We start from the raw sequence: 24406 nt of genomic DNA, 5'->3' as shown, positions 1-24406 counted from the left end.
ATGAAAAATGTGGGTTTTATCCCAAAAATGCAAGGCTGTTTTAACATCCAAAAATCAATTAAGGTAATACATCTTATAAACCGAATAAAAAACAAAAATGACATGATCATCTCAGTACATGCAGAAAAAACATTTGACAAAATCCAACACCCTTTCATGATAACAACACTGAAAAAATGAAAATAGAAGTGAACTTCTTCCTCAACCTGATAAGGAACATATACAGAAAAACACACAGCTAGCATCCTACTTAATGATGAAGGACTGAAAACATCCCCCAAAGATCCGGAGCAAGCCATGCATGTCTGCCGTCATCACTACTATTGAATATTTTACTGGTTCTGACGAGAGCGATCCGGCAAGAAAAAGAAATAAAGGCCATTCAAATTGGAAAGGAAAGCCGGGCACAGTGGCTCATGCCTGTAATCCCAGCACTTTGGGAGGCCAAGGGAGGCAGATTACCTGAGGTCAGGAGTTTGAGACCAGCCTGGCCAACATGGCAAAACCCCATCTCTACTAAAAATACAAAAATTAGCCAGGTGTGGTGGTGGGTACCTGTAATCCCATCTACTTGGGAAGCTGAGGGAGGAGAATCGCTTGAACCTGGAAGGCAGAAGTTGTGGTGAGCCAAGATCACTCCACTGCACTCCAGCCTGGGTGACACAGCCAGACTCCATCTAAAAAAAAAAAAAAAAAAAAATTGGAAAGGAAAATTTGCAAATGACATAATCTTGTACACAGAAAATCCTAAGAAATCCACTAAAAAACTGTTAATAACTAAGCTTATCAAGATAGCATAATATAAGATCAATATACAAAAATCAGTTTATTTCTATACACCTGCAATGGGTGATTCAAAAATTAAATTAAGAAAACAATTCCATTCACAATAACATCAAAAATAAAATACTTTTGAATAAACTTAACAAAAGAGAGCAAAATTTATACTCTGAAAACTAAAAAACATTATTAAAAGAAATTAAAGAAGATCTGAATAAAGGGAAAGACAACCCATGTTCATGGATTGAAAGACTTGACATTGCTACAATGGCAGTCCTCCCCAAACTGATCTGCCGATTCAATGCACTTACTATCAGAATCCCAACTGATGTCTCTGTGGAAATTGAGAAGCTGATTCTGGAAGTCACACAGAATTGCAGGAAGCCCAGAATAGCCAAAACAATCTTGGAAGAGGAGAACAGAGCTGGAAGACTCACATTCTCTGATTTCAAGTCTTACTAAAAAGCAACAGTAATCAAAACAGTGTGGTACTTTCTTCATTATGGGATAGAATTGACAGTCTGGAAATAAACCCTCACATCTATGGTTAACTGATTTCCAACAAGGGTGCTGTGACCATTCAATAGGGAAAGAGTAGTGTTTCAATAAATGGTGCTGGGACAACTGGAGAGCAACCTGGGAAAAAATAAAATAAAATTGAACCCTTACCTCACACTATATATAAAACTTAGCTCAAATGAATGAAAGACCTAAATGTAAGATCTAAAACTATCAAATTCTTAGAAGACAACATAGGGATAAATTTTCATGACCTTAGATTTCACAAAGAATTATTTGATATGGCCAGGTATGGTGGCTCACGCCTGTAATCCCAGCACTTTGAGGGGCCAAGGTGGGCAGATTACCTGAGGTCAGGAGTTCAAGACCAGCCTGGCCAACATAGTGAAACCCCATCTCTAATAAAAATACAAAAATGAGCCAGGTGTGGTGGCATGCGCCTGTAGTCTCAGCTACTTGGAAGGCTGAGGCAGGAGAATCACTTGAACCCAGGAGGCGGAGGTTGCAGTGAGCCGAGACCATCCCATTGCACTCCAGCCTGGGCAACAAAGTGAGACTCTGTCTCAAAAAAAAAAAAAAAAGAATCCTTTGATATGACCCCAAAATTATAAGAAACACAAAAGAAAAAATAAATGCACTTCATCACTTTACACTTTACACCAAAATGTAAAACATTCATGCTTCAAAGGACATCATCAAGAAAGTGAAAAGACAATCTACAGAATAGGAAAAAATGTTTTCAAATCGTGTATCTGAAAAGGGTGTCTAGAATATACAAAGAATTCTTACAACTCAATAGCAAAAAGAGAGATAACCCAATTTTAAAGTGGGCTAAGTATCTGAATAGATATTTCTCCAAGGAAGGTATACAGATGGCCAATAAGCATGTTAAAAGATGCTAAACATCACTTATCACTAGGAAAATGCAAATGAAAACTACCGTGAGATACCACTTCACAGCCATTAGGATGGCTAATATCAAAACAGCAGAAAATGAAGCCAGGCACAGGTGGCTCATGCCTGTAATCCCAGCACTTTGGGAGGCCAAGACGGGTGGATCACTTGAGGTCAGGAGTTTGAGACCAGCCTGGCCAACATGGTGAAACCCCGTCTCTACTAAAAATACAAAAATTAGCTGGCCATGGTGGTGGGCACCTGTAGTCCCAGCTACTCAGGAGGCTGAGGCAGGAGAATCACTTGAGCATGGGAGGTGGAGGTTGTGGTGAGCTGAGATCGCATCACTGCACTCCAGCTTGGGCAACAGAGTGAGACCCTGTCTCAAAAAAAAAAAAAAAAAAAAAAACAGCAGAAAATGACAACTGTTTGCAACAATGCAGAGCAATCAGAGCCCTAATGCATTGATGATGGGAATGTAAAACGATACAACCACTGTAGAAAACAATATGGCGGTTCCTCAAAAAATTAGAGGTAATTCACATAGAACTACCACACGATCTAGCAATTCCACTTCTGGATATATGCAAAAAGAAATTAAAAGCAGGAACTCAAACAGATATTTACACACCCATGTTCACAGCAGCACTGCTCACAATATCCAAAAGGCGGAAGCCACTCAAGTGTCCACTGACAGATGTAAGTAAAATGTGGCCCATCCATACAATGGAATATTATTCATTCATAAAAAGGAAGCAAATTCAGACACATGCTACGATATGGACGGACTCTAAGGACATTATGTTAAGCGAAATAAGTCACTCACAAGTAGACAGATACTCCATGATGCCAGTTAGATGAGATATTAATGTTTACAGCAGTCAAGTTCATAGAGACAGAAGTAGAATGGTGGGTGCCAGGGGCTGGTGGGAGGGGAATGGGGAGTTCGTGCCTAATGGGGACAGAGTTTCCTTTTGAAAAGATGAGAAAGTTCTGGAGATGGATGGTGGTGATGGTTGCAAACGTACTTAATGCCACTGAACTGTATATTTTTAAATGGTTTAAATGGTAGATTTAATGTTATGTATTTTTACTACATTTTTTTTTTTTGAGACAAGGTCTCAATCTGTCACCCAGGCTGGAGTGCAGTGGTGCAATCACGGCTCACTGCAGCCCCAACCTCCTGGGCCCAAGTGATCCACTCGCCTCCACCCTTTAAGTAGCTGGGATTACAGGTGCACAACCATACCTGACTTTTCTTTTTTTTTTTTTTTTTAGTAGAGATGGGGTCTCACTTTGTTGCCCAAGCCAGTCTCAAACTTCTGGTTTCAAGCAATCTTCCTAGCTTGGCCTCCCAAAGCACTGGGATTACAGGCATGAACAACCAAACCAGGCCCTTTACTACAATTTTTTAAAATAAAAATAGTAGGAATAAAGCACAGGCACATGCTATGATGTAGGTGAACCTTAAAACCAGGATGAGGAGGGCCCCCGGCCTGCAGGCGCCCATGCTGTACGATCCCATTCTCCAGAAAGTCCCCAGAACCCACAACTCATGGGCAGAGAAAGCCGATGAGTGGTTGTTGAGGGCTGGAGTTGGGTGTGGGGTTAGGGGCATGGCCACTAAAGGACGCAAGGTGTCTTTTCAAGCTGATGAAAATGCTCTAAAATCAACTGTGCTGATAACTACACGTATCTGTGAATGTACTAAAAATCATTGAACTGTATGTTTCTAAATGGGTGAATTGTATTCTATGTGAATTACAGCTCAATAAGGTTGATTATAAAAAGAGAAAAGCCTATAGGGCTTGCCAAGGTGATGCTAACTGTGGCCTGGACGTGCTCACGTGCGACAGGGCCCAGTCCCTTGCAGACCCCCCACAACCGCCAGCCCACCACTCACCTATTCTTCCATTCACCAGCCTGTCTCGAGCCCCGGCCATGTGTGCCCTGAAATACTCCAGGCCCTGCGGACAGAGACTCCCTGATGATGGGACTCTAATGATTAAGAATTAACCGTTTAAGGATCAAATGATTTTAACAGTTAAAGGTTGGATCACCACCACAGCAAAACATCAGATTAAGCCAGAAGTTTCAAATCTTCCTAGAAAAAACACAAAGTATATATGTATTTCAAACACCTGACGCTGTAGAGTTGAGGGCAAGGAGGGGTGTTGTCACACCCTCAGGGAGGGTCCTTGTCTGTGACACTTTCCGAGAGGGTGAAAACTCCTGGGAACATCGGCACAGAGGCTTCGCCGGCTTCATGTTTGCCTTCAGACCTGTGCCCCACACACCAAAACCAAGGGCGTCTGGTCAGCTCAGGCCGCCTGGGCGGCTGGAAGAGCACACTCTGCTGGAGGCTGGAAGTCCAAGTTAGAGGGGACAGCAGATTCAGTTCCTGGTGGGGGCCGGATTCCCAGCTCCAGACAACTGCCTTCTCGCTGTGACCCACAGGCTGAGAGAGGGAGCTCTGGCATCTCTTCCTCTTACAGGGTACAGGGCACTGATCCCCTCATGAGGTCCCAGCCTCATCTGAAGCTTGACACCCCCCAGTACCATCACATTGGGGGCTCAGGCCTCAGCAGGTGGAATCTGGGGACACATTCGGGTGATGACAGAGGAGAACAGGGCGAGGGGTGGGAGGGTGAGGCCCTCTGGACCACGCCCCAGGGGGACCCCCACAGCCAGCGCAGAGCCTGTCAGAGAGTATTGGGTGGCTGAGAACTTCGGGGGGCAGTAGATTTTGGGGGCTCCTGTTCCGCTCCTTCCACAGCTTCCGCAGCCAGCAGAGGCCTCAGGACCAGACGCCCACCACGGACTTTTCCAATGCTAGCAGGTGAAATGGTGGAGACGGACCGTTTAGAATGAGGAAGCCCAGGCAAGCACCCACTGCCCCCAGGTCCCTGCCCCAGAGCCTTTGCCTGCAGCCGCTCAGCTTCTCCCTCAGGAGCCGCCCGCCCCAGTCAGAGCCCCACAGGGCTGGGCTCCCGGTGTGAAGGCAGAGGATCCAAGTGGACTCAGGGGAGGCCAGCCTGCAACGGTCCTGCCCAAAGTCGGCTGGGACCCCACAGCCCCCACCCCATGCAGCCCCAGCCTCCAGAGGGTTGACCCTGGTGGGAGAGGCTTCGTTCTGGTGACGCCTAGTTTGGGCTTTTCATAAAGGGCATTTTGTCATTGATTTTGCTCTCTTTTCAACACTTCCATTTGCCTTTAATTTTCCATTTAAGAAACAGCAGGATCTAGAGAAAGTTAATTATTGAACAGCATCAGAATTTTAAAAGAAAATTTTAAATAATTAAAAATACTCAAATCTCTCCTCCCCTCCATCCCTAGGGTCTCAGGGCTTAAACAGCAAGAAAAAGCCAAACAGGGGAAAAACATCTGTACTCAGTCCTCCCCAGCTGCTGCCGCCTCAGCTTCCCCTGCAGTTTCCCCGCCTTGGGAGGTGCCCCGGCCTCTGTCCCCTTCGCACCTCTTGCACGGTCAGCTTGGCCACCACAGCAACACCCCACAGGCGGGTGCTCCAGCTGCAGATATTTCTCGCGGTGGAGGCTAGAAGGTTAAGATCAAGGTGTGGGCAGGGCTGGTTCCTCCTGAGGTCTCTCTCGTAGGCCTGCAGAGGCCGTCTCCACCCCGGTTCCCCCTGGGCTGTCCTCTGCGCACATCTGTGTCTTTATGTCTCCTTTTGTAAGGACCCAGTCAGAGCGGGTCAGGATCATCGTACCACCTCCTTGTACTTTAATGACAGATGTAAAGGCCTGGCCTCCAGACACAGCCGCCTGGGGACGGGGCTTCAACATAAGAGCTGGGGGCTCAGGTCAGCCTGCCATAGCTCCCAACCCCTTGGCCTCAGCAAGGGTGGTGACCTGAAGGACGGAGACCCTACCACTGCCCTGCAGCCACCCGGGAGCCGAGTCCGCAGGTGGGGCCACCCCTGAGCAGCACTCGCCAACAGCTGGGCTTTAGGTGTGTATATTACACCTTAGGAAAGAGGTAAAAAGCAAGCAGACGTGGGCCAGGCCGGGGTCCCCAGGCCCGCCAAGGTGGTGGTTGTCTGAGTTTGGGCCGTGGTCCTGGGGCAAACGCTGCCGCTGGCTCTGCCTCGCTGCTCTGCCCTGGGGGAGTGCGACCCCCACCTGCCTTGGCTCTGCAGATGGCCAGTGGGGAGCCCTTCAGGGGGACTCTCCTCTACTGCAGAGACCACGGGTACAGTCATGAGGGCCTTGCTGCAGCCCCCCAGACACCCGGCCGGGGCACCCCCACCCTGAAGATGATGCCAGGCTGTGTGACCAGGGGCTTCTTTCCGGGCTCAGCCCCCCGACTTCCCTCCAACACCTTTCCCCTTAGACCCTCGCAGATGCTCCCCTGGCCTGCCTTTGCCCTATGCTGTTTGTCTTGGTCAGCATCCTAGTGACCACATTATTTCATGACTTTTAATTAAAGAGCGTAAGTTAAAACTGAAGAAGGATCTCACCCACTTAACCATGTCTTAAACTATCTGCAGCAGCCTATTTAAATGACCACTGAGAAGTTAATACTGTTTACACTCAGCTGTTCTTACCTGCCTCCCACTTTTTAGCAAGCTGTGTCCTGCGCACCCTAACGGCACATGGGAGGTTACGGGGGTCTGGGCAGCCCAGGTCACTCTATAGTGGGTTCTGTCAAGAGAGTATGATGTGCAGAGGGCACCGAGGTGAGGGACAAACGCACGGGCAAGGGCTCTGCAAGCCACGGAGGGCAGGGGTCCGGGCAGCGACGGGGCTGCAGGGGCTCTGAGGAGGGCAGAGGCTGCAGGGAGGCAGCGCCCTGGGCTGTCCAGGGTGGGGAGTGATGTCGCCACAGGGTCCTCAACCCCAAAGAAGGAGGCACACGGAGACAGAGTCCTAGCTGGAGTGAGGCTGGGGCTCCTCGGGAACACGTGTGCCTGTGATCCTGGGAATCAAGCGTCTACCAGACAGAGACAGCGAGTCAGCCCTGCTGGCTCACAGGCCCGGGAGGCAGCAAGAAGCCCTTGGGCCCTTGAAGACGGCGGAGGGCAGTAACACCGTGGGGTCCTGCGTGCAGCTGGCGCCTTCCCGCAGACATGCTGAGCTCCACAGCCCACATGCGGATGGCGTGTTGCACAGTCCAGCCCCGGGGCGGGGTGGGGCGCGGTGGTTGAGACTGGGGTCTTGGGACTGGAAGCACCTGAGGGTGTGTGAGCTTCCTGAGCCTGCTGAAATGAACACCCACAAGCTCGGGGGCTGAAGACAGCAAGAGTCTGTCCCCAGCAGCAGGGGTCCCCAACCCCGGCCCAAGACCAGTGCGGGTCCGTGGCGTGTTGGGAGCCGGCGCACAGCAGGAGGGAGTGACAGTACCACAAGCATTAGAGCCTGAGTGAGCTCCGCCTCCTGTCAGACCAGCCGCAGCACTGGAGTCTCATGGGGGCGAGAACCCCATTGCGAATCGCGCGTGCAAGGGACCCAGGTTCCACCTCCCTTCGAGAATCCAGTGCCTGATGATCTGAGGTGCAGCAGTTTCATCCAGAACCATCCCCCCACCAACGCCATCCGTGGACAAATTTTCCACCAAACTGGTCCTTGATGCCAAAAATATTGGGGACCACCCTGCTCTACAGCTCTAGGGGCCGGAGGTCTGGCTCGGGGCTCCCCAGGCTGAAGTCACCGTGTCTCGGGGATGGGTCTTTCCGGAAGCTTCGGGGACAATCTGTTTCCAGCCCTTTTCAATTTCTCGAAGCTGCCCTTTCCCCAGCTTGGGGCTCCTCCTGTCTCCGGAGCCAGCGGCGGCGGCCGAATCTCTCACTGGCGTCTGGGACTCCCCCTCCCTGTGCCTCCTTCCATCGGCCATCAGCTTTGAGGACCCTGCGACTACGTCAGGCGCCGCCCGGGAAGTCCACCACAGATGCTACGTCAGGCGCCGCCCGGAACAACCCACCACAGACGCTACGTCAGGCGCCGCCCGGAACTGCCCATCACAGACGCTACGTCAGACGCCTCCCGGAACTGCCCACCACAGACGCTACGTCAGACGCCTCCCGGAACTGCCCATCACAGACGCTACGTCAGACGCCTCCCGGAACTGTCCACCACAGACGCTACGTCAGGCGCCGCCCCGAAGAGCCCACCCCAGGCCCCTCTCTCAGGGTCGGCTGAGGAGCGGCCTCCCTTCCCTCTTCCGTGAAACACGACTCGCTCTCAGGTTCTGGGGATGAGACGTGATCATCATCGGGGCCATTACTCTGCCGTCCACAGTGGAGGGTCCAGAGTCTAACGCCTCTAGCCCCCGTGAGCCTGGCAGGCTCTTCTCTCTAAAGCCCAGATTCCCTCATCTATGAAACAAGCGTGGGGGATTTAGAGAGGCTGGTGGGTATCGCCCCGGCTTCCTTAGCCTTTGGAAGTGGAACTGCGTGCACAGCCCTGCAGCAGGCCTGCCTCCCGCCGCACAAGGCCTTTCTGCTCTGAATTCCGATTTATGGTGACCCCGTTTCTGGGCTCTGTGCGTGGCCAGGGTGGGAGCTCCAGTGGGCAGGGCCACCCACCTGTCCCGGGCACCTGAAACCCAGCCAGGTGCTTGGGGAACTGTGTGCTTGAGTTTTTTCATCTCTGTCTTGTAAATGGGACGTCTGAAGTTCAGCAGGTTAAGTCACCGCCCATCATCATGTTGTGCAAAGTGGAAGGTGGAGCTGAAACCCGGGAGCCCCCCTCAGACCCTGCGGTCTTCCTGCGACTTGCGGCCGGTGGGAGGGAGATGCTGGAGCCAGAAGAGATCACCGCGGCTCAAGAGATCAGGGTGGGGTGATGTCCCGGGGTCACCACCACACAGAAACACTGCTGCCTTTTTTCAGAAAATAGATCCTTCCTTTAACTTTCTCGCATTCGATGTGACCTCATGTTGGTCATAAACAGAGCGGAAGCAAGAACGCCACCAGCACAGACTGTGCCACGCTTAGGAGCTGCTGACAGTCAAGCCACGGCTGTGCGGCCCAGGCAGGCTCTGGCTGGGGAAGACAATCGCCAGCACTGGCGGCAAGCCCTTCCGTTAGCTCCAGAGCCCACAGCGGACGACAGGCAGGCACGCAGCCGACACTGCAGGCTCCAGGACTGGCTGCTCTGACGGTCACACCCCTCACATCTGACCTGGGCTTCATGGCAAATAGGTTTTTTTTGTAAATTATTATCATGTCACATTAATCAGGTATTCAGTGAGGAAAGTGACATCGAGGAAGAAATGATGTGGAACGTTTTTGGCCACAGAGAGATTTATTAAGAGGATGATGCCGGAGAGGCCTCAGGCCTTGGAGCCCCCCTTGGCTGCACTGAGGCTGACCAGTCATGACCTGGAGCCCAGGAGGGAGGGGACGGTGACAGAGGTGCTGCCCTCCAACAACAGAGGTCCTCCCTGAAGGTGATGGTGATGAAGGTGCTCCTGGAGGTGACGGTGATGGAAGTGCTCCCTGGAGGTGATGGTTAAGGAGGTGCTCCTGGAGGTGATGGTGAAGGAACCAGCTCAGACCAGCCTCCAGCAAGGGCTGGAGGTGCTCCCTGGAGGTGATGGTGAAAGAGATGTTCCCTGGAGGTGATGGAGGTGCTCCTGGAGGTGATGGTGAAGGAGGTGCTCCCTAGAGGTGATGGAAGTGCTCCTGGAGGTGATGGTGAAGGAGGTGTCCCCTGGAGGTGATACTGATGGAAGTGGTGGTGAATAGGGTGTTCCCTAGAGGTGACGGTGAAGGAGGTGCTCCCTGGAGAAGCCAAAGGCAGGCCTTGTCCCTCTGGCTACCTGGAGCCCCTAACACTGTCCTCAGATGCTTTTGGTTGCCACCGGGCACTTTCTTTAGAACACGGGCTGAGGAGAGGCAGGGATGCTGACCCAGCAGCATGAGCATCTCCCAGTAGCAAAGGTGATAATTAAACCATTTCAGCTGGAGACGGAGACAAATCTGCATATTTAAAGCCAAGGAGTCTGCTGTGTTGGGGGCACTCGCCCCTGCTGAGGAGCCCCTGCTGAACCTGGGGCTCAGAGATGAGCCCTGAACCCAGCCCCAGAGCCTGCAGGCTCCATGCGCTGCTGGGCCCCCAACAGTGACGGGGCAGGAGCTTGGCTACAGCTGCTCAACGAGTGTGCAGGGCCTGGGGCCATTCTAACAAACCGGGGGCTTAAAACAATAGAGGGTGCGTCTCACGGTTCTGGAAGCCAGCATCTGAGGTCAAGGCATCAGTGAGGCCATGCCGCTCGAAGGTGTGGGAGGCTCTCAGGGACCTCTCCTCACCTCATGACCCTCCCTGCATGCCTCACCTGCAGATGCCTCACTCCACTCTCTGCCTCTGTCACGTGGCCTCCATCCAAGGACACAAGGCAGTGGTTGGGGCCCCCTGACTCCAGGATGACCTCATCTGAGCCCAAATCCATCTGCAAAGACCCTCCTCCCAAACAGGGCGGCCCTTGTGGGACCTGGGTTGGACTCAACCCTTCTTTTTGGAGACAAAATTCAACCCCAAACACTAGACCAGTGGGATTCCTACAACAACCCCATCTGGGAAAGGACATGCCCTGCCCAGAGACGAGAGCCAGCTCTGACTGGCCTCCAGTGAGGGCTGGACACATGGCTGTCACATCACGTCTAGTCCAAAACACGTGCTCCTTTCCCTCAAGCCATTCCCTGGAATTGCCCCCCACTGCCCCCCAAGAGCTATGACTCAGCTGTGAAGCCAGCATGGCTCGGGGAGGGAAGGGGAAGGGAGGGAACGGGAGGGGAAAGATGAGGAGGGGAGGGGAAGAAAGGAGAGGGGAGAGGAGGGGAAGGATGGGGAGGAGAGCAGAGAGGAGAGGAGGAGAGGGGAAAGTGGGACCAGACTGTGTGGTGGGCTAAGGAGGACTCAGGACACAATGAGAGAAAGGGCTCCATGGCCACCTTCCTAGACAGAGGCTTTCTCAGGAAACGGTCTGTAAAGTTAAATAAGACTCAGTCAGGCTGGACGGCTGGGGCGGAGTCACTAAGGGGTGGGGGTAACGTGCTAGGGGCTGCCTGGGGCCAGAGTTGCTTCCTGATCCTGTCCCAGGAAGAGCCTGTGGTCATGGACATGCGTGCATGTGCTCACAGCATGTGGGGGGGGGGTATGCACAGTGAGCTGTGGGGGCCATGACCATGAGGTACTGGCTTGGTTCATCTGCACAGTCCGGACACCGTCCCCTCTTCTGTGCAAGTGCAGCGCCTCAGGCAGAAGCCACCACCCCATTGTCGTCCAGAACATTTTTGGAACTTCATGTTTTAAGCAATGTCTTAGAAAACCCAACCTCACTGTTGATTAGATTAAAGCTTTTCTCGGGGAGGAGGCAGCAGACTCTCACCGTGTCGCCCAGACTGGAGTGCAGTGGCACAATCTCAGCTCACTGCAGCCTCCACCTCCCAGGCTCAGGCAATTTTTTCACCTCAACCTCCCGAGCAGCTGGGATTACAGGCATGCACCACCACCCCCGGCTAATTTTTGTATTTTTCGTAGCAACAGGGTTTTGCCATGTTGCCCAAGCTAGGCTTGAACTCCTGAACTCAACTGATCCACCCACCTCGGTCTCCCAAAGATTGGAATTACAGGCATGAGCCACTTCACTCAGTCAGGTTAAAGCTGTTTAAGTTAAATCTCTTGTGCCATCAAATATGTGAGTGTTACTTGCTCGATTCTTCAAAACTAGATCCTTTTCTGGACACACATTCCTTATGCCTTCTATAGAAATTCCTTCCATGCTGAAAAAGATGTGTTTTCAACCATAAACAACTGAAAAACAAGGAAAAATTGCAAGTGCCCCACCAGGCTCTGTCACAGCCGCTTAACGCAAGCAGCATGAACTCGTGGAAACAGAAATCATTTCTGTGCCGTTACAATCAACTGTAGGAAGGAGACAGGATTGAGTTTGGGAAATTTCTGAAACTCTTGGTAACAATTTCATCACCAGTCGCCACTGATGGCCAGAGACCAAGGGAAGCGAGCCATGGGGGGCCACTCAGTGCTAACCATACTGGGCCACCTCACACGAATTCTATCATTCCTTGAAAAGGTTCCTGTATTTTATAGCTTCAGTTTTCAGTGTCTCTCCCATTATGTATCATACCAAACTCTTTGTAAGGACTTTTAAAATTCAAAGAACAACTGACTTGCATTAAATACACACACACACACACACACACATACATACACACACATACACACACATACACACACGCACACACACACAGGCCCTTAGCAATGCTATATTTTAATTGACTATTCAGTCACTCTTATAGGAATATTTTAGACATCAAATTCCATGCTGTATTGTGGCAGATAGACTTCACTGCCATTCATATCAAATTTAAAACTTAGATTGCTAATCTGTGTCCCTAAAAGTGGTAATAAAAGTATATATTTTAGAGCAATTACTTTTTCATCAAGGGATCTTACTTTATGAAATACTTGCTTGCCAAAAACCACAATTTACTTTTTACCATTTCATTTAACGATCTGACATTTGCTACACGCCCTAATTAATTCTAACTCTGTCTAAACGGCTATGATAAATACAACCCGTGCTGAAGAGATTATAATGTCACTGGCAGATCTATAGGGCAGACAGAGGAAACGTATAGCAGGCAAGTGGCTGGCGTTGGGACGGGGCCTGCCATCTGATCTGACCATAGAAGTTACATACGAAAATACGTAAACCGTAGAGATTACATATAAAAACAAAATCGCAGGGATCTAAGGCAGCCGCTTAATCTGAAATGGAATTGGTTGCTTGTTCTTTTTTTTTGGTGTTCGTTGTTGTTGTTGTTGTTGTTGTTGTTTTTGAGATGGAGTCTTGCTTTATTGCCCAGGATGGAGCACAATGGTGCAATCTCGTCTTACTGCAACCTCCACCTCCCAGGTTCAAGTGATTCTCCTGCCTCAGCCTCCTGAGTAGCTGGGATTACAGGCGCGTGCCACCACACCTGGCTAATTTTTGTTACTTTTAGTAGAGACAGGGTTTCACCATGTTGGCCAGGCTGGTCTCAAACTCCTGACCTCAGGTGATCCACCCGCCTCAGCCTCCCAAAGTGCTGGAATTACAGGCGTGAGCCACTGCGTCCAGCCTACAATCGCCTCATTCTTTATGAAATATATTTGACTGGCTGAATATTTATATTTATATTCTCCCAAAATGCTTACTACTTTAGCTAAGACTTTGTCAAGGCAGCTAAATTATTTTTTAACTTTTAATATTATTTTTAATTAAAATTAAAAGGTTTTAAGACTGAGGAGCACGTGAAAGCAGGAACGATGAGTTTCTTTGTAGACTGTGCTCTTGTCTCCTCAATCTAGATGCTCCTAAATCCAACAGAATTCCTAAATCTAGACGCTCGGGCAAACTGTAACGGTCTGGCCACCTCCACGCCTCACCCTCAGACACCGAGAAGTGGGCATGGGAGGCTCGGCGGGGAGTAGGATCCTGGGGAGTCCTCCCCTCCCGGATGAAGCATCATTTTTACTACACGGAATGATGCTGGAGACCCTTTATCATCACCATACATTGCTGTAACTCCAACAATAAACCCTCAGGTAAAAGGCTTAAAGCTAAGAAGAGTCACATGCATGAGTTCTCATTTGCATCCGCACTGAAACCCATCTTTACCAGCATGATCTGTCTTCCTGGATTGGCTGGTGACAGTGCTGGATGCTCTGCAGTTTTCAGCTGCTGCTGTCTGGTTTGGGAGCATGGTTGTTGGGGATGAGGTGGAGACCTGGAGCTCACAGCAGCTTCTGCTGCTGCTTCTGCCCTTTAACAGGAATCGAGGGCACCACGGGAGGGGCCAAGGACTTCGCTCACAAGTATTGTTAGGCTTGGGACAGTTTTGGCTTTGACTTTTGTGTTTTCTCTTTTTATTTTATTTCTTCTTTACCTTGGTAATTTTTTACCTGATTTTGGTAACAAGTGGATAGGAAGCAAAGGGCCCTGGTGTCAGGACGCCACACCCTTTGGCACTGCAGAGCGGTCATCGGTCTGGGTGAAAGCCACATCTTCCAGTCTCTCTAAGCCAACTTTACTTATGAGGCCGTTCAACCACGCCTCGGAGAAACTGCTGATCACGAAAGTCTGGATTCGGGAAACGGCTGCATGTTCTCACAAAAGCTTCAAAAAACAACTCCAAGACAGGTGTTGTCAAGTGCCTCCCGTTCGCTCCCCGGCCGCCAGGGTGGCTGACTTCAGCAGCTGTGCGATAGGTTTGGTGGCCCTGACCTTTCCTTCTACCACCACTTATGGGGGCGGTGCACAGTTCAGTGGGTTATGGGATTATTTTAGCCAGAAGGTGCTGAAAATATTAACAATAGATTTTATTGCTATTAGCCCAGAAGAACGCAAATTACCATTTGTCAAATGTTATTTGAGTAAAAACTGTAGAAATGTTTTTGGCATGGGAGTGTAGGGGGAAAAAAGTGACCTTGAACTTTTGGTAGAGCCTGATTTTATCATTTAAAATTGTGTGCTTGTGAAGCTGAAGCCTTTGATACGTCATTTAGAAGGTTGAGAGACTGGATGTTAACTGTTGAACAAGAAAAACTCCCCACTCTGCCTTAAACTAATTATTTTATTCCACCGATGGGACCGTGTAAGCACTCGGGCCCCTCACCCTTCAACTCGATTTTAGCCTTGATTAACCTGAACATAATTAAAATAAGACTCACTAATTAACTCTACTAGGTGGCCATGGGGGTGTGGGGGTGCATGTGTTGGTTGGTGACTTTGTGTGTGTGTATGTGTTTATATGCATGTGTGAGTGTGCACATGTGGGTGGGTGACTGTGCATGTGAGTGTGCATGTGAATGTGCATGTGTTTGTATATGTGGGTGGATGACCGTGTATGTGTGCATGCATGAGTGTGCGTGTGTGCAGGCATGTGTGTGTGCATGTGTGTGCAGGCATGTGTGAGTGTGCATGTGTGGGTGGGTGACTGCATGTGTGTGCATGTGTGTGCACATGTGGGTGAGTGACTGCATGTGTGGGTGCATATGAGTGCATGTGTGTGCACGTGTGCACATGTGGATGGATGACTGCATGCGGGTGTGGGTGTGCATGCATGTGTGTGCATGTGTGAATGCATGTATGTGTGTGTGCAGGCATGTGTGAGTGTACATGTGTGGGTGAGTGACTTCGTGTCTGTGCATGTGTGTGTACGTGTGTGTGTGCCTGTGTGGGTGGATGACTGCGTGTGTGTATGTGCATGTGTGTGCGTGTGTGAGTGTGCATGTGTGTGCATGCATGTGTGCGTGCCTCAGGTGGGAGTGGAGTGGGTCACTTGCGCACAGTCCTGTTTTCTTTTATAGACGCGCCCTCCTGTGGTCACTGAAAATATTGCACTGTAAAATGCCATCTCTGCCGTGCATCCTGTGTTTCTGTCGCTGTTTTTCTGCGTGAAGCATTTGGAGTCTCACATGAATAAATAAAAGTTCCCCCGAAGCTACACAGACATATGAAATTTTTTCATAAAATACTTGATTTGGGGTTTTAAAAGTTGGGATGCCTCGGTACTGATGCACAGGCACACCTTCTAAACTGAATTTCTAAAGCAGGGCGCCCGCGTGCCCAGGGGCTCCTCACACCGCCAGGAGGACAGAGCCAAAGTGGAGTAAGGTGTGGGCGGGGCCGGCTCCCTCATGAAGCTCAGGATGGACACTCCTTCCTGCCTCTCCCAGCTTCCGGCAGCTCCAGGCATCCCTGGGCTTGTGGCCACACTCCTCCCACCTCTGCCTCCGTCTCCACGCGGCCTCCCTCCCCGTCCAGGTCTCAAGTCTCCCACCCCCTTCTCCTCTAAGGACGGCTGTCGTTGGGTTTCGCTGGCATTCTCAGTCCAGGATGACCTCCTCTCCAGGCCTTAACTTGTTACATCTGCAAAGACGGCCTCCCGGGCAGGCACGCTCACGGGTTCCAGGGGTCAGCAGGTGGGCATGTCCTCAGGGATCACCATTACCCTGCACAGGACTTGGGGATCTCAGGGGGGCTGGAGGGTGTGGGTGTTGTCCATGTTGCTGGAGTGTACAGGAGAACGAGACAGGCAGGCTGGGCCGGGCCGTTCGCACTCTCCGTGTGGGTGATGGGCTGCGGGATGCCTCTGTGGCTGACTGAAAGTGAGGTCCTCGGCCCAAGGACCTGTCCCTGCAAACTTGGACAACGCTGACCTCAGAGCTTCCCTGCAGAGCAGCCCCGTCCCTCCAGCAGCCTCTGCGAGGACTCAGGGCTGTGGGGTCCGGTTTTCTCTCCTCACCTCACGCCTGCCGTGGGCATCTGCTGTGCCTGACAGGTGACAACGAGGTCAGCCTGCCCTGGAGAGGACGGAGCAGCCAGTAGCAGGAACCACTGAGAGGCAGGGAGCGCTGGGAGCTGAGAGGGTGGTGGTCTGTCCTTTGGAGATTCATGGGCTGCTCTCTCCCCACTTTGCACTGGCTCATGGCTCTGGGGGTTCAGAGCTGTCTGCTCCTCAAGTCCTGGTCCCAGGGGGATGAGGGACAAGAAGAGATGGACACAGCTATGTCCCAACCACAACAAAACCACTCCAGGGCAGAGGCACACCTGAGGTCCCACGGCCTCTTGAAGCCAAAGAGGGCCGAAAGGGAACAGGTGATCCCATCAGGTGACAGGTGACCTCAGATGACAGGTGGCCCATCAGTGACAGATAATCTTGGGTGACAGGTGGCCCTTCAGGTGTAGGTGATCTTGTCGGGTGACAGGTGACCTGTGCGACAAGAAAGACAGACGTTGGCAGTCCCACAGGAGCTGCCCCTTCCTTGTGGGAAGGCCTCTGTCCCGCCGTGGGCAGGTCTATGCAGACTCACCCCAAAGGCCAAGGGAGCTGAGAGGTCGAAGAGAAAGGCTGACAGACCCAGCTCCTCAGACAAACACTTCACAGGGACTTGGGAAAGGAATCAGTGTCTCCGGTGGCCGCAAACAGTGGCACCCGCACCCGCTCCAGGAAGTGTCTTTTGTGCACACGTGTTTAAGGTGGGACGCATGCAGCTGGCCACGTCTGACTCTCTTGGGAAACTCATGACCGCTGGGGAGTGTCACAGGCATTCTTCCCAGGGCGTCTGTGCTATAGGAACACCTCAGTATGTGGGCGCCCAATGCCGGTCATGGCAACGGTCTCGCTTCAAGACAGAGTCCCGTGGGCCGTGCAGCAGCCTCGCTGCCCCGAGGCTTGAGCTCTGTCACACTCAGCTGAGCTCCAGGAAGCAGTTCTCTCTGTCCATTGGCTGCGTTTCCGCCACAGCAGGAGGGGACGCTCCCAGGGCGTGGCTGCCAGCACTCAGCATGGACAGTGGTCCCAGGGTGAGCCCATCGCTGGCCACTGTGGCTCACTCCACAGGCAGCACAAGGGGTGAAGTGTGGGGAAGAAGCCGCCCATTCACACCCAGGCTTGCTTCACCTCTTCCTGCTGCATGCAAAATTCTCCCTCCCACAAATTCACCTCCAACCCACAAGCCCACCCCGGGCTCAGGCCACTCTCCTCCAGACAGCCTGCCCGCCTCCACCCACTGACACCCACTCAGGAAGCTCCCTGATCCTTCTCTCCGTCCTGGGAAGGTCCAAGCTGAGCGTGTTCAGCATGTGGCCCTCCCCTCCACTGGCCTGTGGGGGGCTGACAAGGGTGGGTTGGAGGTGACTGATTCTGCCTTTCCCCTCTGCAGGGCAGGATGACAAGGTATATGGCTCTCTGTCCCCAACATGCCAGCAATGGACACACGGATGAATGAATGGGATGGACGGGCAGATGGGCAGACAGATAGACGGATGGAAGGATGGATGAATGGATGAACAAATGGATGGACAGATGGATGGGTAGGTGGATGGATGGGTGGGTGTATGGATGGACAGATGGATGAACAGACAGATGGACAGGTGGATAAATGGATGTATGAACTGATAGATGGAGAGATGGACAAATGGATGGGTGGATGGGTGAAAGGGTGGACGGGTGGATGGGTGGACAGGTGAGTAGGTGGGTGGGTGGATGGATGGATGATGAATGAACAGACAGATGGACAAGTGTATAGATGGATGGATGAACTGATGGATGAACAGATGGACAAATGGATGGGAGGATTGGTGGATGGGTGGGTGGGTGAGTGGATGGATGGGTGGATGGATGGACAGATGGACAGGTGGATAGATGGATGAACTGATGGATGAACAGACAAATGGATGGGTGGATGGGTGGGTGGGGGGATGGATGGGTGGATGGATAGATGGGTGGATGGGAGGATGGGTGGATGGGTGGGTGGGGGGATGGATGGATAGATGGATGAACAGGTGAATGAACAAATGACCAAACGTTATATTTACACACTGCCCTTAGGCCAGGTCTGTTTGTGTGTAACCAGGCCAAACAGGAATATGATTTTCTGGAGGAGTCCCATGAGGGGTTCATGAGCATGTTAAGTCAGCCTCCTCTACCCGGTACAAGCTCCCCCAGCTACACAGCAGGTTCACCGTCCCCTGTGTGGGACAGGGGTTGCCCCCATTCCCAAAACTTGGACCCTAAGGGTTGGTCCTCCCCGAGGGGAGATCCTGGGAGCTGAAGAAGCCTGGCCCACTGCCCACGGTGCCTCCGCCCAGCCATGCACCCCCAGGAAGCTGGCAGCAGGCCAGCCACATCCATCCTGGGAAGGTCCAAACTGAGCGGCTTTAGCATGTGGTCCTCCTCTCGCCCTGTCTAATTCACTGTAATATCACATAAGCAGCCTGTTGAGCTGGCAGCTGTGTGAAGTTTTAACTAAGCTGAGAACGGGGCTCAGTCAGCCACAATTTAAGCTCTGGCCACAGCGTGCCAGGCAGCCTGGACTGCAGGATCTATGAGCCCAGATGTTCAGAAGCTCACCCTGCTCAGTGTCCTCAAATGAACCAGCGGCCCCTCCTTTATGTGGCCAATGGCAGCGAACCCAGAAAGAGCCCGAGGAAGGACAGCTTCTGTTGGTCATCTGGAAACTGGGCCTGTGGTTCCGTGAGCCTGAGGTGACCCTGGGAGCTGTGAGCCCTTCCCAAAGGGTTTGGATGTCTCTGGGCCCTGACAGCAAACAGAACTCCCAGTCCCAGCACTGACAGCCACGCTTCCGCTGTTGTTATGGGGTGCACCGTGCCCCTCCTCGTGGCCCCCGGCTCTCACACGAGCTAGACCTTGATCAGCACCCCAGAATTACTCCATGAGCTCTGGAAGACTCTGCGAGATGCCCGCACGCCTCACAATCACCAGTATTGTCATCCCTGCGGGCAGATTTCCCAGTGAGACTTGGGGATGTCCTGGGATGTCCCTCCAAGGTGCAGAGAGCACCCAGGGAACCTGGCCCCCCACCCCAGCTGCGGCCACTTCAGGCACCAGCAATCCAGGTCCCTCCAGAGGGGACCCCGGGGGCAGAGCCTCACCCGCAGGGTCCAAGGTGTTTCCCTCTGTGGACTGCAGGTGAGACTGCCCACAGGCTCCCTCCATGAGACATGAACCAGGCCCACGTTGGGACTTGGGGGAGCCTGAAACGCAGGCTGGGCTCCGCGGGTGGACCCCATGAGCAGAGAGGGAAGCGTTCCCACATCACGTCCTGCCCTGAGGCCCAGGACAGTAGGAATAGTTCAGGTCTCCCCAGCAGACTCTGGCCCAAGGGACTTGGAGAAGACCTGGCCACCAGGCCCCAGCGAGATGTCCCAGCCTCGCCTTTGAGGGCCTAGCAGGTGCAGCCCTGCCTCACACACCTGGTGACAGCTGCCTTCACCAAGGAGAAGGCTATGGGCTTCGGTGGAGCCGACGCCTCCCACAGACAGCAGAGGTGCAGAGAGGGAGCCCCTCCAGCCCCTCCCTCACTCCCAGCCACAGCCACTGACACCATCCTCCCAGGATAGCCCACCCCAGCACCGCAGCCCCACTGGGCGCCCACTCCCCAGGGGTGCAGGAGCCTGGCCTGACTCCATGCGGGTCACAGTCGCCACATCCCAGCTCCCACGAGGCTCCCACGCGGCTCCCAGGCCATCCTGTGCCATGGAGGCTGCTGGGCACCTGGGCCCTGTCCTGCCCTGGGTGGCACCATGCTTTTGCCCCTCCTCCCTCCTCAACTGTGAGTCAGCCCCCAGCATAGCCTCTGGCCCCTCACAGCTCCCCTCACGGGGTCCCTCCAGCCCCATGCCCCGTGTGGTGAGCCCAGGGTTCTGGGATAGCCCCTTCGTTCCTCCTCCCTCTGCTGGGGACACCCCTCCCACAGCCCCTGATGTGAACACCCACGCCTCTGTGCCTGGGCTGGACACTGACCACTCACTCTGCTCAGCCGGGTCCTGGGCCCCCCTCACCTCAGCAGCCCCTGGGGGTCCCCAGGCCTCCTCCCCTGGCAGGGAGCCAGTCAGGGGGCACCCCAGGCCTCGGCGGAGATGCCAGGTAGTTCACGGCCAGACCCTGACAGAGATCCGGGACAGGTCCACCCAGGCGGGTCCCCAAAGCAAACTGCACCACACACACATGGTGGCTTCTGTGGAGGGAAAGGATGACTCGATTTTTTAAAGGTGTGTTTTCCGGCCGGGCAAGGTGGCTCACACCTGTAATCCCAGCACTTTAGGAGGCCGAGGCAGGTGGATCATTTGAGGTCAGGAATTCAAGACCAGCCTGGCAAACATGGTGAAACCCCATCTCTACTAAAATACAAAAATTAGTCAGGCATGGTGATGCATGCCTGTAATCCCAGCTACTCAGGAGGCTGACACATGAGAATAGCTTGAACCTGGGAGGCGGAGCTTGCAGTGAGCCAAGATCACACAACTGCACTCCAGCCTGGGTGACAGAGCGAGACTGTCTAAAAACAAAACATGGTGTGGTGGCTCACACCTGTAATCCCAGGACTTTGGGAGGCCAAGACGGGCGGATCACGAGGTCAGGAGATCGAGACCATCCTGGCCAACACGGTGAAACCCCATCTCTCCAAAAAATACAAAAAAAATAGCCGGGCTTGGTGGCAGCCGCCTATAGTCCCAGCTACTTGGGAGGCTGAGGCAGGAGAATGGCGTGAACCCGGGAGACAGAGTTTGCAGTGAGCCGAGATCGCGCCACTGCACTCCAGCCTGGGCGACAGAGAGAGACTGGGACTCCAAAAACAAAAAACAAAACAAAAAAAAATGTGTTTTCCACGGCAGGTTTGAATGTGGGTCAAAACACCTCTTAAAATCCTCCATTACAATAGTTATTTACTCAAATAAAAGCCGCATGAGGCAAGATTGGGCGTTTTGCAGGGAGGAGGCAGGCCAGGGGAAGTGGCGCGTTCCCCCGGAGACGCCGTCAGCAAGCTGGAGATGCGCAGTGAGGCAGCCCAGCGTCCGCGACCCACAGGGAGCCCTGGAGTGCTCCGGCCAGCTCTGCACCCCCACCCTGCGTGAGCCCCCCACGACTGCCTGCATGACTGTGGGAGCCCCGGGGAGACCTGTCCCTGCTGGGCCTGGGAACGAGGGTGGTGGGGGCCCAGGGACCTCATGGCCATCCCAGCCCCCGGTCTGCCACTGTGCGAACTGGTCGCCAGGCACCAGTCATGGAAGCCAGCGCAGACGTGAAGGCAAGAGGACGCCTGGGGGCTCGTCCAGTCACAGGAGGGAAGGGGCGGCCTCGAAGCCAGGCAGAGGGGGAACCCACACAGTCGCTTCCAAGCCTGCGCCCCAGCTCGGCTTCTGGCGGGGGCTGCCCAGCTGAGTACCAGACTCCTGGGACCTGTGCTGCCCCTATGGGGTCCAGACCATGCCACCATCCTTCCCACGACATCCAGGAAGCTCCACCCTTGATGGGCCCTGAGGGACGAAGGCCGGTCCCCGCTGCCAGCCAGGTGCCCCACCTCGCTCTCCCTCCTTGCCCAGCCGCGTCCTCGGGCCGTGTCCATCTGCTCCAGGTGACCGGCCTGGCCTCCCTGTCCCTGCTCGCCGCCAGCTGGGAGGGGGGTGCCGGGTCCCAAGACAGCTCCTGGGCCCCTTCCCTACAGAGAGGTTCGTCCCCACCACCCACCTCTTCCTCTCGGGCCAACCTTGACCGCTGCCTGGGGCCCCAACACTCTTGGTCAGGAGAACCCGGAGGTGAAGGAACCTGGAGGCGGCTGAGGTCATGCCCAGGGGAGCGGCATGGAGGGGCGGGCCGTGGGCAGCCAGATGAGCACCAGACTCTCACCCGCGGAGGAGGCGATGGGAGCCTGTCCCTGCACTCTCGGTTCTGTCGTCCATTGCTCTGTCTGGGGGCTGTTAGTTACACAACTCTCGGCTAAGCCTCATCTTTTTATTTTTTAATAATTTTGTATTGTGGCAAAATACATGTAACAGGAAATGTACCATTTTCCCCATTCCTAAGTGCACAGTTAGTTCCACGGCGTGAAGAGCTGCTTGGTGTCCGTCACCATCATCCATCTCCAGAACTTCCCATTCCCTAAACTGAAACTCTGTGCCCAGTAAACCAACTCCCCAGCCCCTCCCCAACCCCTGGCACCCCCCATTCGACTTTCTGCCTCTAGGAATCTGACGGCCGTGGGACTCCCTGTGAGTACAAGGACACAGCGCCCATCCTTTCCTGACCGGCGGGTCTCACAGTGTCCACAGGGCTGGTCCACAGGCAGCACTTCAGAACCCGTCCTCTGGAGGGCTGGACGCAGCCCCACTGCACAGGGAGCACGTCCATCTCTCCACCCACACACGGGATCCACTCCCTCCCCAGCTGCCGTGGCCAGTGCCGCTGTGAGCACGCGAGCGCAAACATCCGGCTAAATTGAGCCTCATAGCAGCCTATATATTCCCCAAAATAAGAAGGAAAAAAAGTATTATTACGAAAAAGAAAGGCGAAAGTGAGCCGGCACTCAACCAGCCCAACCTACCCTCACCCAGGCTCTGCCCACGCCCCCACCTCTGTCCAACAGACAGGAGCAGCCCTGGGAAGCCCTGGCCCCACAGCGTCTGTGGGTAGGCCCCGGGACACTGCACCCAGGCGGGGCCCAGACGGGGGAGCCCTCTGCCCTCTGCCCTCTGCCTCTGCTTCCTGCCTAATCCACGTGAGCGCAGGGAGAAGCACAGTGGCTCAGAACAGGGAGAGGGCACCTCCCAGGGAAAGGGCAGAGGCAGGAGAGTGGCAGACGCCACGTGCTGCTCCCAAGCAAGCGGGTGGAGGGGCCGGGGCTCTGTAGGTCTGGGTGTCCAGAAGTCACCTGCCAGCTGGGCTCTCCCTGCAGCACCCTCAAGGGAGGCCTAGGAGCGAAGCAGGCTGGACCCCACAGCAGAGGCGGGCACAATACTAACTGGGCTGCCTGGGACCCACGCGCCAGTCAGCCAGGCCCCTCTGGGCTCACGGGAGGCTCCATGCTCCTGAGTCTACTTCACAGGCAACAGGGGTGGCCTTCACCCCTCTTCTCTGCAAAGCCCACAGCCCTTCACCACCTCCCCCTGCCCTGGGCCAGCAGGTGCTTGGGCCAGTCTAGGGCAGAGAGGCTCCCAGGGTGTCTGGGTGAGGGCTGCCTCTGTATGGGTGGAGCCTGACCTCGGGGCGCTCAGGTAAGGGTGGAACCCAGGTGCACCCTCCCCCAGCTCAGGGCAGGGTCTCAGGACAGACTGCTGACCTGGGGTCCCACAGTCCATGCATCTACCTCAGGCTCTTCCCTCCACCCTCCGGGATGAAAGTCCTCAGGGTTGCTGACACTCCCCTTGGCTTCCAGCCTCGGGGTTCCTGGGGTGGACCCAGATACCCGCCTCATTAGGAGGCAGCGTTGTGGAGAGAAGTGGAGAACAGGCATCAGTGTGGATCTTTGTTTGTTTTAGAGACAAGGCTCACGGTGTCCCCAAGCTGGAGTGCAGTGGCAGGGGTGAGACTCACTGCAGCCTGGAACTCCTGGTCTCAGGGGATCCTCCCGCAGTGCTGGGATGACAGGCACGAGCCACCTCTCCCAGCCTAGGCGTGGATCTGAAGCTGCAGGTCAGGTCTCTCTTCTCCCTGAATTTGGGTTTTGTAAACCAGGCACCACCTGCCCGGCTCTGGGAGGCAGCCCTGGTCCCTGCCTGCTTCCTGCCCAGGTGAACGGTAGGCTGGGCTGCACCTCCCCTGGCTGGGGGGTTCTGGCCCTGGGTTTTGCACCTACACAGCACAGCAGTGACAGTGGCAGCGCCCCAGAGCAAGGCTCCTCCTGTGTCATCCAACGGCCAGCACCTTACATGCGGCACCCTGCTC

This window comes from Nomascus leucogenys, chromosome 13 (genome assembly GCF_006542625.1).
Source record: "Nomascus leucogenys isolate Asia chromosome 13, Asia_NLE_v1, whole genome shotgun sequence".
NCBI classification, from domain to species: domain Eukaryota; kingdom Metazoa; phylum Chordata; class Mammalia; order Primates; family Hylobatidae; genus Nomascus; species Nomascus leucogenys.
The sequence above is the reverse complement of the archived record's forward strand: the minus strand, read 5'-3'. Positions refer to the sequence as shown.